Below are 19,065 nucleotides of genomic sequence, written 5' to 3' on the forward strand. Positions count from 1 at the left end.
AGAGAGAGTGTTGCAACGAGAAAAGTCACAAGTGATGACAAAAAGGGACAATGACAAAGAATGAAGAAGAAAGATAGTGACCAAATATTATATTGAAGAAGTCGGGATTCTCTATTTTTGTGTTTGTCATTTGCTCTCTTGTCCAATCATATAGTATGCGTACTGTAGCTCAATAATAACCTTCAGTACTCTGTATACATCATTGAAAATTCAATGATAATTTCTATGGTCCTTAGACACCTGGCTGGCACGCATCAGTGAGACTAGGTCACTACAAAGTGTCCCATTGTATTTGGTTCTTGTAATTGTTGTTGGGTTAGACCTAATTAGAGATATCATATCCTATAAAACAAGTGTTTGCCATCATAGAGCGTACACGAGAGTGGTAGCTTGATAAAAACAATACTTGTTCATTTGTTAGAAGTAACATATATTTTCAACCAAGTTTGTTATTTGATCTCTGCATTCCCCGTTAACAGTTATATATGTTCCTTGTAATGATCTACCTATATCCTTTTAGACAAAATAGCAAGTGATCCATTTGGAAAACTTTGTTAAGCTTATATATCTTCATCGTCGCAAACTATGAATCAATCGCGCGCTTAGATAAATTCCTCTGTCAAATCTAATAACAGATTGATACCCTGTCAAACAGTACTGCAGCTTGGATTTTTAGGGTCGGTTGGTGACCCTTTGTAGAGACGGTTTTGCCAACCGCCCCTATGTAGGCGTTGCTGCAAATCGAGAATTTGTAGGAGCGGTTAGCCCGGCTTATGAAAAATTCTCTAATCTAGGGCAAAAAATAGAAAAAATTTATTTTCATCCAGTATGGCCGGTGGGAATTGAACCCACCGCCTCCCACTCATGTAATACTCATCTAACCAATGCACCTCACACTCACTTATGTCTATAATATATTTTTTTTCTCCTCATATTATCCTCAACCGAATTTAAATTGATTGTTTGAGACCCTAAACGAATTCAAATGAAAAAATTGTCAACTACAAAGTTGTATAACTTTTCGAGATGTACAACTTTTTTTTGTTGTTTATCCATCCGAGGTCGTTTACAAAATTTGAATTTCAAATATGAGAAACTCAAACATAGTTTTCTTTGATAAGATGATTTCAAATCAAAAAGTTGTCAACTACAATGTTTAATAACTTTTTGAGATCTACAACTTTTAATTCAGCTGTTTCTCTATCCGAGGTCACTTGAAAAAATTCAAATTTTAAATTTGAGAAATTCAAACGTAGTTTTCCTAGACAAAATAAATTCAAATGACAAGTCATCAACGACAAAGTTCTATAACTTTTTCAGATCTACAACTTTCATTTTGGTTGTTTTTCCATCCGAGGTCGTTTGAAAAAATTAAATTTCAAATTTGAGAAATTCAAACGTAGTTTTCCTTTACAAAATAATTTCAAATAAAAAAGCTGTCAAATACAAAGTCCTATAACTTTTTGAGATCTACAACTTTCAGTTTGGTTATCTTTTCATGTGAATTTATTTGAATAATTCAAAATTTGAATTTCAGAAAATAACTACTCAAACAATAATTTGAAATAGTAAATGATTTCAGCTAAAAAAGTCATAAAAAAAGTTGTAGCACTCATCAAGATCTACAACTTTTATTTTGATCATTTGTTCATCCGACAAAGTGGTATTATACATTGTTCACAAATTTACATCTATCTTATAATTTATGAAACTATATGAGAGATATGTAAATTTGTGAACAATGTTTACCATCACTTACTCGGATGCAGAAATGACCAAATAAAAGTTGTAGATCTTAATCAGTTCTACAACTTTTATGTTCACGACTTTTCATTTGATATCATTTAATCTTTCAAAAAATGTTGTTCCAAGTTACTATTTTTTAAAATTCAAATTTTGAATTGATAAAACAAAGTCACATGAAAAGATTACCAAAATAATAGCTGTAACAACACAATAAATTGATAGAGCTTGATTTTTAAAAAAATTATGAAAAAAATCATCAAATTTGAAGTTAGTACGAGGGAGAAAGACTTGTTATAAGTTTTAGCCACAGATTAAAAAGACATATCAGAGTTCTTGAATAATTTAAAAATTAAATTTCTAATAGCATTTTGGAATAGTAAATGATTTTAAATGGAAAAGTTGTAAACAACAAAGTTCTATAACTTTTCGAGATCTACAACTTTTATTTTGATCATTTCTCCATCCGAGATCGTTAAAAAAAATCAAATTTTAATACTTAATTTTTACTATTCGACGTCTATTTGTTGGACAGCTCTATATCCAACCACACTTACAAATCAGATATATAAGGGCGGCTGGATATAGAGCCGCCCCTATAAATAGGGCCGTTTGTAGAAGTGGCTGATAACATATATATTTGTAGGGGCGGCTCGTTTGGGAACCATATATATTTGTAGGGTCAGCTTAATATAAAGCCGTCTCTAAGAATAAAAAGCGACGTTGCTATAAATCCTTTCTGTAGCAGTGAAATAAAAGATGAACTGCAAAAAGAAAAGCAATGTCTGTTAGTGCAGTGATGAGTAGCATGAGAGAGAGAAGTCAACGAGTGACAGGAGTATATACGGATGCCATTGCCTTGGGGGATAACACGAAGGAAAAACCCGGCCACCATAAAACCCGCACCGACAATGCTTGATAACATGCAAAATTGTGCAGCCTCACCAGGCACACCAGCAGGTCTAAAAAAAATACATACTCCCTCAATTCTAAACTATAGGATGTTTTAGCTTTTTCATATATATTTAAAAAAACAAAACATCTTATAATTTGAAATAGAGGGAGTAGCGGGTAGTTGGAAACAGATATGATGTAATGAACTAATGATTCAGGAGAGAGAGGAAGTAAAGTTGTCAAAATTATAGATTCTAAATCGGACTAGAGGTTTTTAGGTAAAATTGTAGTCATAACACTGCAAACATAAAAATCATAAAAACATAGATGACTACTTATAATAGAATCGCAAAATCAGTCTCCTTGGTCAAGATTGTAAAGACGTATGTAATGGCAAAATCACATGTTTCGACAATGATGAGATGTACAGGCCTATGATGGTTTCTACGGCTGATAAGCTGGCTGAAGCTGTTTTATTGTGAGAGAAAAACATTGTATCATAACTGATAAGCCAGACTGATACGTTCAAGCGAACAGGGCCTGCCCGTGCCCTGTGGTCTGTGGGGTAAAACGATAGGCCTATATTAGTAGCCATCTGCTTGCCTCACCCGCTAACACCCGGACCTACCTATATGTGCGAGATTGCCATCGCCCTGGGAAAACAACTAGGAGGAAAGACAAGTGTCACACACTACTACACAAGATCTTTTACGCAGCGTTTCCAAAAATGGCCTCGAAGGTGGGCGGCCTAGTTGCCCGCCTCGGTTATTCGAGGCAGGACATCCGGGCCAGCAACCGTCTCGGTTAATACTTAACCGAGGCGGGTGCTGTAACATAACCGCCTTGCTTAATCGATTAACCGAGGCGGTCGCCTAGAAACAACCACCTCGGTTAATCGATATTAACCGAGGCGGGGTGTTTTACATTGTCCGCCTCTGTTAATCCATTTACGGACACGGGCACTCTTAAAGGCCCGCCTCAGTAAATCAGGCCCAGACGCCCAGCCCACTACCGCCTCCAGCATATAAAAGCAAACACTAACCCTAAAACACTCAACTCTCTCCCTGACCCCATAGCCACCAGAAAAGAGCGCTCGGTATCCACTCCCCTCCCTCATGGTCTCCCCATCCCGCCGCCCCTCCCACTCCCCCACCGCGCCCCTCCCCTCCCACTCCCTCTCCCTCAGCGGCTCCTCCCTCTCCCCAACAGCCAGTGTAGGGTGGCTCCTCCCTCTCCCTCTCCTCTCCATCTCCCTCCCTCTCTCCGATGGCGGTGGGGGGCAGTGGCGTGCAGCCGGGCGGCGTGGCGGCGCGGGGCCAGGCGGTCAAGAGGCGCACGATGGCGCCAGGCTGGGCGGCGCGTGGAGGCGACGGCAACGTCCTCCGTCTATGGATCTGGACCTGATGGTGGCGCGGGGCTCGATGGCGCGCGATAGGTCAGCTCTCCCATCTCCCTCTCTCTTCCTCTCTTCGTTTCCTCACTCTTCCCTCTCTCTTTGCAGATCTGTAGCCGACGAGCAGCGCCCCTCCCTCTCCCTCTTCTCCCATAGGCGAGCAGCGGGTGGATCCGGAGCAGGGGGCAGGGGCCAGCGGATCCGGCGAGGAGGCGAGCAGGAGGCCGGCGGATCCAGAGCAGGGGGTAGGGGCCAGCGGATCCAGCGAGGATGCGAGGAGGAGGCCAGAGTTGAGGCGATGGTGGCATCCTGCGTCGCCGAATCTGGCTAGTGGGCTCAGGAATGGGCGCGCCGGCGGGCTCGGGAACTTTTTGGTTTTTTTATCGATTTACCGAGGTGGGCGTTGTAAGCAGCCCGCCTCGGTTAATCGATTAATCGAGGCAACCGCCTCTGTTATTCACGGATTAACCGTGACCTTTCAATGGAGGCGGTTGCCTTTGCCCACCTCGGATAATGAAAAACGCCCGCCTCTGTTAAGTTTAGTGTAGTTGTGACATGTGGCCACATGGGATAGTGTTGTTTTACGTACTTTATTACTTCAGGTAATTACAGTAATTTGATTCAATAGGCTTTGTGGGTTGGGAATGGTTAGCGCCCGGACATCTGGCCCTAGTCCCGCGTCCGGATGCAGATCCTCGCGCCCCACGCTTGCTCTGTGCCGCACGCCCCTCCCACTCGGGTTCCACGTCACCCAAACGACTCGTCCCACGCTGCCCGCCCCCACACGAGCCCACGCCATCTGAACATCACCGACATCGAGAAGAGGATGATACACCGAGGCCAGGCAGCAAAAGGTGAGGAAGGAGATGCAGCACCCGATCTACTTTTAAAACATCCAAATAAAATATTTACAACATGTGTTCGAAACAGTTGAAACTACTTGCAACATACATGTAAAATACTTGAAAAACATCTAAATACGCTTGAAAAAGTCATTGCAAAATATATGTAGCATCCAGATAAACACACATGCAACATCAAGATAAACACACTTATAAACATACATCTAAAAATAGATGAAACATTTAGAACAGATGCTTACAACATACGTGTACAACCATTGCAACATATGCAACCTCCTGATGTAGTTTTGCAACATCCATATGAAACACATGCAACATACCTATAAAACAGCTGAAACACTTGAAACATACACTTGCAACGTGCAATTTTCACCCTTCTTCTTCCGGACGACGCAGAGCAGAGCGGGTTCCGGCCAGCCGTCCGCCAAGAATTGTTGCACGGCATGGCAACGGCCAGCTGCGCTTGCACCTGGCATGGTCTGGCCACTCTGAATCTCTGATGTCGCCAACTGAGGACGAGTGCGTCGCAGCGGCGCCAACGTCGAAGCAGCCACGACCTTCTGGTGGGGAATGGTGGCATCGGCACCACCTCGACGCGGCGGGCGACAGGGCACGGTACATAGGGGCGGGGACGGGGCACGACATGGCGTGGGATGGGGCGTAGAGAGGTGGAGCGTGCACGGTGGGGGGATGGAGTGCGGCGCAGCACGGCAGCGAGGAGGCGCGGTGAAGCCGTGACACGAAGCGAAGTGAGTGGTGATTGGGGATTTCTGTTTTTCTAGGGGAGGTGGGGATTTATGGGGAGCCGCGCTGCACAAGCCCAGGAACGGCGTGTCCGGACAGACGCCCTCACCAGACTATTAGCATTGTGGGTTCTATGTGATGTTAATATGCACACACACACAACATGACACGTGGTTTGTTCTTATACTTTAAATTTACTCGCACTACCTATTTACTACCAGGGTCATCAGAATCAGATCACCTTGGGCAATATATGCTATGTCCTTACATCATATACATGTGACAACCACGGGCTACACTACGTGATATAGTAAATGTTTTTGCTGGGTGGCTACTAGTTTTTTAGTTTTTGGAAACGTATACACAGCACGGGGGTTTTCCTTGCTGTGAGCACCTGATTTTTTCCTCTTCACGTCTTCTTCTTCCTCCGACACCCACTGTTCTTCTTCCTCCTCACCCCCGCCGCCGTCGACCGTGCCGCCGCGATCGCCTTCTTCTCCTCTCCCCCTCCTCCTTCTTCCGCAGCGAGCTTCGGCCATGGACACCCCCACCCCCAACATGGCCTGGTCGCCTCCGCCGCCAGAACCCTAAGGCACCCTCCCGCCGCCCTCACCGCCTAGCCGCCCTGCCTCCCCCGAACCCCCTTCTTAGCCTGCCAGAATTAGAGAAGAAGAGAGGGAGAGTCGGAGAGAGAGGGCATGAAACCCTAATGCCGGTGAGCTCGTCATCTCCGATGCCAGCGACCTCCTCGCCGGAAGCCTAGGCGGCTTCTTCCTCTTCGACGCGGGCGCGGGCGCAGGCGGGAGGAAGAGGGGCGGTGGAGGAAGGAGAAAGGTGCGGGGAGGCGGTGGCAGAGAAATTGAGTGTTGAACGCTCAGAGTGTAGGCTAGCATTTCTCTTTTTTTAAGACCATGCATGTTAGATTTTCATGACACAGGACTTGTAGCTGATAAGGTGTACTCTTGAATTAGTATCATTTCTCTAACCTAAAACGTGTTTTAGTTTAAACCGAAATACTTGTTCACGTTCTGCAGTCAGTCGTCTTCAGTAATCAGCATGAAACTTACACAGTTTCTCACGTCACATCTGCATCCTATCATCACACTACTAGATGATACCGGCTCGAGCATATTAAGAGTCTTTCTAAATCTCACTCTCTAAATTATTATTTGAAGAGTCATTTGCATAAAAATCAGTTTTCTATATATTTTCACTCTCCAACAGTTGTTCTATATCTCGTGCGCACTTTAAAGAGCCATTCCCATTTTCTATTTTTGGCTAGCGAAAATTTCGGAATAGAAGATGATTATATTTAGATAACCATTTAGAGAAACTGTTGGATGATAGTTTTTCACCAAAACCTATATTCCTACATTAACATTTAGGAAGGATACAGACTCTCTCTAACGCTGCGTGAACTCCAGGTCCGTATACATATAGGACTATCACTCAATTAGAGCAATTAAGCTTTGACACCTAACAAAAAAAGTAAGTAATTAAATTAAAGGCGGTATGGTGAACAGTGAAAAAGGAAAGCGAGGTCACAAGTTTAACGCTTGCAGATCACAGGGACATTATTGGACCTCGCTCGCTATCTAACACCGAGTGGGAGCCTCAGAACTGTCTGTCACTGATTGTTCATTTGGATGGAATTTGGATTCCATTTGGTTCCGATCGACGGATGGAGAGCGAGAAAAGTCATATAGATCTCGCTCTCTTGAAAAGTAAGATAAGATGCCTTTAACGACCTGTCTTCCCCTCAACTCGTCCCCATCGTCGGTTGTAACTCAATCAGACTTGCTTGCACTGACAACGGCCTGCCAACCACACGCATGCAGTACTTCAAGGCACCACAACAAGTTAGGGCCTGTTTGGTACACACAGCTTCAGCTCTAGCTAAAACGAGTTTTAACTGTGGCTTCTGTGACAAAGGAGCTTTGTTTGGCTCCGACTTCACTAGTTAGAAAAATGATTGATAGAACAGCTTCTTATAGTTGTGAAAAATAATAAAATGTCTATAATACCCTTTATTTTTTTCTTTTCTCTTTATTTTCTTCTTTTTTTCCTTTTGTTTATTTCTCTCTCCATCCTATCCTATCGAATACTCACAGAATCTCTCGCAGCCACATATTGTGCAGCTCCCGTAATCTGGAGCTGAAGGATGCGCCACCCCGCGCCCATGCGAGCGTCAGTCCCGGCCTCAGCACCTCCCCGCACTTCCGTGGCATGTCTCGCCAGCCTCGGCTTCGCCTATGTCGCCGACTCACCGTCTCCCTGACCCACACCATCATCATCCGGCCTCGCCCACGGCGCCGTCTCCCCAATCCATGGCAACTCACTCTGATCAGCCTCAGCATCTCCATGCACCCTGCGCTGACCTCGATGTACCCTGGGCAAATCGGACCTAGATGCGCGCTGGACCCCCCAAGAGGAGCTCGGAGCTAGGTGAAGCTCCTTTTTTTCGAGCCTGTTCCATAGAGCTTATGAAACAGCTTCACAAAGCTGTTTTTCAGCTTCTCTACCAAACAGGCTCTTCTGAAACAGCTTCTCACTAAAAGCTGTTTTCAGCTCCCTCACATACACGTTCTGTCAGGAGTTATGATACCCTGGTATCTCAAGACACCGATTCGTTATTAGCCGCTCGGGTGGCCCACGACAGACCAGCAAGCACAAGCCAAGCAATCGTGGCCCATCTAAGCCGCGCAGACCTGGCCAAGCAACAAGGCGAGGGGTCGACCACGACCTCTCCCTTCTCCTTCCACGCACAACACAGCGCCACACAACCTCTCCTCCATCCCGACCTTGGAAGGAACTGGGAGAGGTTGAGCTCCATCAAGTACGCCTGCTCTGACATGTGTAGACACGCCCCACTCACTCCATCAGGACTAAGGGGACAACTATCCCCTCAGACCAGACAGACACCATCCCTGCGCTTATGCAGCGCGGACAAGACAGCACCGCCAGACGGTGACCCACCGTCCAAATATGGCTGGACGACACGGGCATACGGCCCCACCCACTATAAGATGGGACTCACGACTGCGGCATTGACTTTCAAGGCCGATCAAGCCAACAAGGGCCACGACCCCGAGGCTCGGGATCGTGGTCATCGGCTTCACGGCCTAGTAGGACAGCCAACGACGAGGGAGCGGCGACCAACTCCCATACTGACACCACCAGAAGGACGGGAGACGATGACGAAGGCCACAACGAGCTCACAGTCGCATAGGACAGCTGGTGAACCACCACCGTGCCAATAGTGCCGTCATGGCCGGCACTATAGCATCACGCCACACCATGCTGTGACATGGCACAAGACCATAACGACAACCACACCTGGACGTACGCTGACGCCAAGACAAGACGGCGTTCCTTGCAAGCCAAGATAGCTAGTTTCCCCTCCCTCAGGCTCACGACCACTCAGTCGGGATAACCTATCTCTCTTTATGTAACCTGCCTCCGGACTCTATATAAGAGCAGCCAAGGCACCCTTCCAAGGGGACGGTCTCTCGAGACTTCATTCGGGCAATCCCTCTCCACTCTCCTACCTCTTTCTCCATTCTTGCATATCCCATTGTAAGAACTTCAGAGCATTCAACCGAGGAACACGCACTCGAACTATCTCTGAGACTGGACGTTGGGCTCTGGCCTGAACTAGTGTACTTCCTTGTGTCTTCGGATGCTACCATCGTATTCCTAGAGCAGCGTGACACACGTATAAATTCACTCGTCGGGTGACAAAACACCGACACGTTCTCTAGGTGAAGCTGAAAATACTAGCTTCTCCCAGCTTTCGCTCTGCTATCTGCCCTAAGAAAATGGTTACCAAACGTTTATGAAAATAGCTTTGTCTTTACTCGTGAAGCTACTTTATGGAGTTGAAGCTAAAAAAAACTGGTTCAGTAACGAAGCCGAGCTGTACCAAACGGTCCTGAAATCAACTCCCTCTCCCTCTTGGCGCTCATCTCAGTGGTTGCGTTTGGCTAGGGGGAGTGGTAAAACAGCTCCTGAAGCTGTACCAAACGGTTCTGAAATCAACTCCCTCTCCCTCTTGGCGCTCATCTCAGTGGTTGCGTTTGGCTAGGGGGAGTGGTAAAACAGCTCCTGAAGCTGTCTCGAAAGCTCCTACCAAACGCCCCCCCCCCCCCCCCCCCCCCCCCCCCCCCCCCCCCCCCCAGTTTCTCTGGCTTGGCTCCTAAATTCATTTAAATTGGGCTCCCGAGCTCATGTTCCCCGCTTGTCGTTCAAGGGGAAACGCAACACGCGACCGGTCTTGCGAAAGCCCAGCGTGCAACAACCCTCTCATCTGACCAATCAAGTGCACGGACACAATAAAAAAAAGGTTATGATGGTGGTGTAGGACACGTCCGTGCGTGTAATCAAATATATCACTATCGTCGCTGATGTGATGAATAAATGAAAACTAGAAAGCAACTTCCGGCGTTGCCGCGCGCCTGCGAAGAGTACCTGTGGTTCGAAGCCTGCTTTTTTTTATTTGGGCCATTCATTTGTTGCTGCGACCTCCTTGTTTGTTTATTTTTTATTAACCAGACACGCATAATTTGAAACTTCGGTGTTTGTCTATCGGCAAAAGATTGCAATAGAACTCGTAGTATTATTATGTCACGGAAGAACATTAGTGGATGTAATAGGTTGTCGTACCACTACTATTCAAAAAGAGATGGTATGTGGACCAGAATTTATCAATGGAAGATACATTCAATGGACATCCATGAAGAACAGTGGAAAGTGGAAACAATGATATGGCTCTTTCGCAAGATAATAGATGCAAGGCTTGTAAGTTTCAAGTGACTGCTTCGGTATATAATATTAGCATGTTAATAAGGACTTGTTTGGCCGGGCTTTCGGTAGCTTCGGCTCCACCTGACACCCTACGCCGAACACTGTAGCATCACTGTAGCAGCGGGGCTGTTTTTCACTCCCCAACTTTTCTCTCTCACTGTAGCGCGGTTACTGTTCACGGAGCCAGTGAAGCGCTCCTCCGCTCCGGTACTGACACGCTACAGTCGTGAACAGTGTAGGAGCCGAAGCCTCGGGGAGCCCGGGCAAACTGGTTCTAAGTCATATTACAGTGGGCACACCAATTCAGAAACACAGTACAACATAAAATTTGCATTGTACCTTGTAAGGCCTAAGTAATGTAGAAATTTCCATGCTAAATGAAAGAACGACAAGGTACATTTGGTCTTTTAATTGAATCAATAAAGGAGGTAGACTCTGATTTTGTAGACAATATCACATTAACTCATCGATGGCTAAAACAACAATAAAATGACTATTCATTGAGAGTGGGACAGTGTTTTTTATGGAGAGCAACTGTAGAGTAAACCGATAAAAATAGGAGTGGAAGAGCAAATTATAATAACTGGGTCATGTTGTTGCATTTGAATTTAAGAAAATAACTTTGAAAGTTTATTTGACAGTATGAAGTTGTTGCAATAGTCAGCTAATGTGCAGAGCATTGAGGATTTGAGATATAAACAGCAGGTGACTGGTGTCAAATAAAACACTGGAAAAAGAGGAGACTAAAGGAAGATGGCGTCCCCAATGAACTGAGGTGGTGTCCAGTTAACTCCTATAGGATCTTGAGGTAGTCTCTAGTCCGCGAAACTCTGCGCACATAGTGAAACTTTATCTGAGGAGGTGTGCAATGGTTCATTTAGTCCTTTTACTTTTCAATGTTTGAAAGTATCAACATAGTGAAAAAAATTAGAGTAATCTCTGTTAGATTGATCACCACCAGTTGGCCCAACGGTCAATTGGGCCCTTGATACACGCCCTGATCGGGGGCGCCCAGACGTTCTCCTGGCTGATGGGCCCCCATCACGCAGCGCTATAAAGAGGAAGATGGGGGCCGAGGCGCAAGACACGAGGTTAACCGTAGCCGCCAGCTCCCTACCGAGGTTCCTAGCCCTAGTCCGATCTAGACGGGCGCGTTGTAAGCGACGGGGGGTCCACACCGCCTTCGCTGCCTCCAGACCGCGCCTGCACTCTTGCCTTCTTCGAGACCCTAGCGGGCACATCAAGCTACTGCTACTTACTCGCCGGCACCATGGCCACGACTTCACTGGACGAGGTACATCATCAAGTTCCCTATCTAAGTTAAGTCATTACCCGCTAGATCTGCGCCTAGATGATCCAAGAACTCTATCAATAGTATCATAGCCTAACTAGGCGTAGATCTAGCTCTTGGGGTAGATCAGAACAAGAAAGTAGGAGGGAACTCGATTTGTTAATTGGATCAAAACTCTAACTCAACACGAAACCCTAACCCTAGATGGATGGACGGAGAAGGGGAGGACCTACCCGGTTTCTCGCCACCGTCGCCACCACCGCGCGCGGGAAGATGCACCTGCCGCTGCGTCACCGGCACGCGGGGAGATGGCGAGCCACGCTCGTCGCCGTGCGCGCGAGCCCTAGCCGAGGACACCATCACAGGACCGCTCGACGGCGGCGCGCTCACCCACTGGGGAGCGCGCGCTCTGGCGAGGGGACCCACGACGGCGGCGTACTAGGGTTTTAGGACGAACCCCACCTGCAGTGTGTGTAGGAGTCTAGGGCATCGTCGCCAAGATCCGCTCAACGGCGGCGCACTCAGCCTAGGGCGAGCGCTCGTGCCAGCGAGGGGACCGGAGGCGGCGTCGCTCCACTGCTCTCTCTTCTCTGGCTACGCTGCGGGTGGCTACCAGAGCTGTTGCGCTGAGCACTGCGGTGTAGAGAGAGAAAGTGAAGAACGCAAATGAGCTAGGGTTTCAGGCGCACCACCGCGGTGGCTAGTTTTAATCTCGCGAGAACGACGGACGACCGTCGGATCGCTACGGGACGGCTGTGCATGCTCGGACCGAAAGAAGCCCAGGCGGGGAAGTGAATTCCCGACCCAGGCCTAGGTTGTGGCCTGGGCGTGGGGGAGCGCGGCGCGAGCGGCCACCAGTGGGGGCGCACTAGGCGGATGGGCCGATTTCGTTGAGGACCACAGAATAGTAGCACATTTATGTTTATTCATTTTCAGAAGCAAATTTTGATGATTTTTATTCTAGTCTAAATCTCTGTCAATATTTGAACCAACAGGATAATTTTTTCAAAGGGTAGTTGAGTACAGTAAAATACTTCTGAAAAGTAGATAATTTTTTTTCATGTTTCCATTGCAAAGTTTAATGTTGATTATCTTCTAATTAAATTCGAACAAATGGGAGAATTTAATTTGAAGAATAGTTACTTTTAGTAAATTATGATTATGTTTGTCCTCTAATTAAATTAAAACCAACAGGAAAATTTAAATTAGAGGAGTAGTCTGATTTGTTTATGTTAAATTATGGTATTGTTATTTTGTGACCAACTGTTGATGCTAATAATATTATAATGAGTTTAAGGTTGAAGTTTAAATCTCTGATAAATTTTACACCAATATGGTCAATTTTTCAGAGAGTAGAGAAAGACCAAGAAATGCTCTTGAACTAATAGAATGTATTTTATTATCATGTTTCACTGCAATGATGTTAATTATCTTCTAATTAAATTCGAACCAATGGAAGAATTTAATTTTGAAGAGTAGTTATATGTCTTTCAAGTTATTTTATGAGTTTTATGCATTAATTCTATTTTCTGCCCAACGGTGATGTAGAATTGATGCAGAAGCATCTTGTAAGTTTCATTTTTTTAACCGACGAGATCACTCGGCTGCATACCAACGATCTGCAATGTTGGGTTATGTGAATGAAAAGGCTTGAGTCAAGCCAGTTCAGGATAAATTTTTTTGTTAGTTTACTAATTTTCTGATTAAATTGGAACCAATGAAAAATTTAATTAGAAAATTAAAGTATAAGTGAATGTTTTAATCATCATGACTAAATTTTTTGTTACGGTAATTTGTATATAGATTTATCCCGCATGGAGAGAAATTTGGCATAGTACTTATGATAGTCAATCCTGCATGGCGGGAGAAGTTTTGTGATGACTCATATGTTTTTGTATCCCGCATAGCGAGAGAAGTTTAGGTAGCCCTTATGCTATCCTAGTATTGACTACGGCACAATAGAAATACACCATCATAGTCAAACTAATCAAAGGACAAGAAAAGATGCAAGCGTGACTTGCAAAAATACAATTAATAAAAGACATCGTCGAGTTTTTAAAGTGGAATGAGGAAAGTGTACTCCTATACGAATCAAGAAATAACTTTATTTGCATGGCATAATCATATGAATGAAGTCATAAGTGTCTCCTCATTCATAATTTTCTAAATAGTTTTCAAAATTATGGCAATATAGTTTATGCCATATTTCGAGGGGAAGAATTGTGAGATGAATTAAGAGTAAGAATTAAGATCAATTAAGAAACTACTCTTCATTAAGAGTGAGATAAAGATTTTGATGAATATGACCGTCGGTCATAACAATGATACCCCTAAGCAGAGAAATAGCTAAATTCCTAGATTTTTTAAAGTTCTGAGAGAAAGATAGCGTAGTCACCATCAAAGATATTAAAGCGGTGCTTAAAGCGCCATATAAGGTTTTAACAGATTGAACCCAAATAAGAAATTAGAAGATACACTATCTTTATAAAAGATGGGACGATCTGGGAGAGCACGGTATGTAGAGACCTATGACTTAAAGAGAAGCAGGGACTACGTGCCCACTTTAGTGATTCAAAACAACGAATTTCTCGATACCTGTTGATGTTGTATGACTTATACAACACCTGTTGTTGGCTCTTCGAAGAAGATGAATAATATAAACAAGGATCTTGTTATACAGGAGCCTGTAGAATCAATTAGCCTCTTGGCAATGAAGAGCAACAACATCCTCACATGAAAGTGCCAGTAGCTGAGGACCCCAGAAGATCTTAAAGAATTAGTAAATCAATTTTCTGATGACTATGAAGTCTATGTTTGTGAAGAAATTTAAATGGAGGGTGATCCCACCTCATTTGAAGAAGCCATGAGAAGCATTTACTTGTTTGAATGGCAAGAGGCTATGGAAGTTGAATGAATTCGATGAATACCAATAATGTTTGGAACTTAGAAGAAATTCCTAATGGAGCCAAAATAGTAGGCTGTGAAAAGGTCTATAAGATAAAATGTGACTCCAAAGGGAATGTGAAAAGATATAAAGCATGACTTGTAGCAAAAGGACTTTACGTAAAGAGAATGAATAGATTACGAATGAGAGTTTTATCTCCAGTCTTATGCAAGGATTCTTTTAGAATCATAATGGTGTTATTGGCACATTACGATTTAGAGTTACATCAGATGGATGTAAAGATGGCATTCCTCAACAGGGATTTGTATGAAAATGTTTATATGGCACAACCCAAAGATTTTGTCATGGAAGAAAAAGAATGTATGGGATGCCGTCTGTAGAAATCCATTTATGGGTTAAAATAAGTCTCTAGACAGTAGTATTTGAAGTTGATAAAACGATAAGAAAGTTTGGGTTTAAAAAAATGAGGACAATAGCGTTTATGCGAAGTTCAAGAATAGAAAATTCTTTTTCCACATCCTGTGTATAGATGACATCCTACTCACTAGTAGTAATGTTAATCTGTCATTGGAAAAGAAGAAGTCTTTGTCCTCAAATTTCAATGTGAATGATCTTGGTGAAGCCTCATTGGTTCTAGGAATTGAAATTCACCGAGACAGATAAAAAGAGATATTAAGACTATCGCAAAGGCATACTTAGAAAAGATTCTAAAGAAATAAAGTATGCATGCGAGTAAACCTACGCCTGCTCCTATAGTCAAGGGTAATAGATTTAGGAACTTTCAGTGTTCCAGAAACCGATATGAGATCGATCAAATGAACATGTGTTGACAGAATATCGTCGGTAGTCCTCCGAGGGGTTTTCCACGAAGGTAGATTGATCAGGTAGAGGAGCGTGAGATCAAGAACAAGAAGACAACATGGTTCCATATGCTTCAGCTGTTGGAAGCTTAATGGATGTACAAGTAAGAACTTACCCTGACGTAGTTTACGTATCCGGGATATTTTAGTAGAAGTTTAGTCTAGATATAGATCTCTGAATGGAGTTAAGAATGTCCTGTATTTTTTTGCAAAATATCATAGGCCTCATACTAAGTAAGAAAGAACAAGTACTATCAAATAGTTGTGGGTATAAATGTTAAGTTTTAGCGAGATGTGTAGTGAAATCCACTGTAGTTGCTAACACTCACAGTTGGAGTATTATTATGGAAAAGCTTCAATAAAACAGTTATGGTGTCATCAATGACGCATACCATAGTATAGCTTGTCATGAGGCCTTAGGAACAGGCAAAAGTGGTTAAGGGAATATGTACCCGGATTTAACAATGGTAGTCAACAGCAATAACCATTTAAAGTAGTTAACTCCTAAGACAACAGGTTAAGTGTGCTGCCAAACACATTGACATTAAGTTATATGTTGTAAAGGAGAAAATCCAGAATCATTTTGAAAGCATTGAGCATATAAGTACCAAGCAAATACTTGTGGATCCGCTTACCAAAGGCTAACCACCAGTGCGTTCAGGAGAACACACAGTTGACATGGGTTTACGGGAAAGCCTATAATTTATGGATACTAAGGGCCTAGTTGAGAATCTGTTTTAAAACTGAGAGATACATTGTAGCTGTTTAATCTAATGGCAACTGACCGTGACGATGAGGCACACTCTATGCATTAATCTGCGACGGAATGGGAAAAAGATAAAGTAAGTTAAGTTTAAGTCATAAGGTGATATCAAGGGGGAGAATGTTAGATTGATCTCCACCAGTTGACCCAACGGCCAATTGGGCCCTTGATCTGCGCCCTGATCGGGGGCGCCCAGCCGTTCTCCTAGCTGATGGCCCCCCGTCGCGCAGCGCTATAAAGAGGAAGGTGGAGGCCAGGGATGCAAGACACGAGGTTTACCGTAGCCGTCAGCGTCCCCACCGACGTTCCTAGCTCTAGTCCGATCTATAAGGGCGCGCTGTAAGCGACGGGAAGTCCACACCGCCTTCGCCGTCACCACTGGACCGCGACTGCACTACTGCCACCTTCGACACCCTAGCGGGCGCGTTAAGCTACCTCTACTCTGACACTCGATGCCACGTCGCTGCAGGCGCCATGGCCGCGACGTTGCTTGGTGAGGTACATCACCAAGTCCTTATCTAAGTTATGTTTTACACATTGATCTACGCTTAGATGACCCTATAAATCCTATCAATCTCAGCACAGTAAAAGTTTTGTTTGCATAATTTTGCAATCTAAAGAAGCAGCATGCCATCAATATGATAAAGTAAATTCCCTGAAAATTAGAGTGTATTGAAAGTAACAGAACATTCAGTTGTTTTATTTATGGCAGGAATGCTCATATGGTTTTGGTAAGAACTGCACAGGTATTGAATCGAACAGAAAAAAAAATAGTATGCGGAGTCATCCACCGGAAACATTAGTAAGAACTATTTAGAAAAGGTCGTATATAATTTGGGAAGACTAAAACAGGACCTTCAGTTATAACCAATCAATCTGTGAGGATTCAAATACATGTGGCAGTAGATAATTTGAAGCTTGAAGGTGTTATCCAAGGTAGCTGAAACCTAGTTGCATATGCAGTACTAATTCCTCAACAACAACCGAAATTGAAGATGGAAAGCAAAGAGAATTCACTCCATGTTTGAACCGCAAGAAAAAAAATCCGAATAGAAATGTTAAAAGCAGATATTGATTTTTTGCATAATACTTCAGGTCATCTGATACCTGAGCAGATTTATTCAACTGGAGTAACCTGCAAAATCTGTGCATATAAACAGCTATTTAGTACCGTTAAGTGCTTGGCTCAATTTTTAGAGTTTGGCCAAGTATTTTGATGTATTTTCCTGTATCTTTCTGAGGAAGGTTGCTAACAGTAGAGATAAAAGTAGCGTGACATGAATAGAACACCAAGTTTCAGATATTTGCCATGTATTTCTAAATTTTTCCTGCTATCTATTTCTGGGGAAGACTGCTACATGCTAGCAATAGCATTGAAATGTCTTGTGAAAGTACTGGATAGAAGGTGAATTAGTTCCAATCAACAAATCTAGCATTAAATGAAAATGCGTGTTACACCAGGTATTTGTGTAACAGAGTTCAAATATAACCAAGTTGACAAGCATTTGATTCATTGGTTGTCAATGAAGCATCTTTAAAGTGGCTTGGGCTGAATTCAGGTATTACCTACAACTTGCATACAGTGCTTATAAAAAAAACATCATGGTATATCTGAATAGCACTGTCAATATTAAGGTTTCGCATTTGCTCGACTAGTGACTCTAATGTATTTAAAGCCTTGAACAGGGGGACAGGGTTAGCTAAAATTAATAGAGACTAACCACTTGTGCCTGCGCTTCGTCGCGGGTGACGTACTTACGACATATTTTGTTCGAATTTCTTTTTTATTTATACGAACAAATTTGTCCTGCCCGCACTTCGCTGCGGGTGATTTACTTACAACATATTTTATTCAATTAGTTTTTTTTGCTACGAACAAATTTGTCCCTCTTACCATGTATGGGTAAAAAATTATCTATATCTAGGTGCAACAGACACTTCAGTCTATTGCAATTGCTGGGTGCAAGAAGCTCATTAATGCCGGCAGTCTCAACTACTCCCTCCATACTCAAAAATAAAGTCGTTTTGGACAGCGACACAGTCTCCAAAGTATTACTTTGACTCCTTGTTTTTATAAAAATATTTATCAAACAGTGATATATGTATATTTTTATGAAAGTATTTTTTAAGACAAATCTATTTATATGGCTTTCATATTTCTAAACTCAACAACTTAAAAGTTATTCATGATTTATATTCCCAGACCCCAGCCTTATCCAAAACGACTTTATTTTTGAGCAGCGAGGGAGTAATCACTTTGCTGCAATAACGAGCATCTGTTTCCAGCAGGCATGCATGCATGCACATGCACATGCACATGCACATGCGACTGCATGCATATGCACACTCTCACTCAAGTATGCATGCATGCTTTAATCAGTGCGGCCATACAAATGAGGTTTGGTTAATTAAGTTAACAAGGCGTACAACAACCCAAAACATCATGTATTAACGCAAAGAACGAAATCAATAACATGCCTTATACAAGGAGCAAGTAAGATTAATTTGCTAAAAAGACTTCGTTGGCATTGAATCAACTAATCCAAATTCCTAATGCACTGGTTAGACTAAGGTACAGTAATTACCTTTCAAAAAGGTAGAGTGACTACGCTAAAAAACTGGTAGAGTAACTACACCATACACTAAAAAAGGGTAGAGTATCTATACTAATAGACCAGTCACCCATACACATTACCGTAACTATCCCAACAAATAGTAAGAGCTAGAGTTAACTTAATTGGACACACATGGTTTAACACATACGGAGTATTACTTATTATCATGTATGTCGATGCAACCATAAAAA

This window comes from Miscanthus floridulus, chromosome 8, assembly GCF_019320115.1.
Source record: "Miscanthus floridulus cultivar M001 chromosome 8, ASM1932011v1, whole genome shotgun sequence".
Lineage (NCBI taxonomy): Eukaryota > Viridiplantae > Streptophyta > Magnoliopsida > Poales > Poaceae > Miscanthus > Miscanthus floridulus.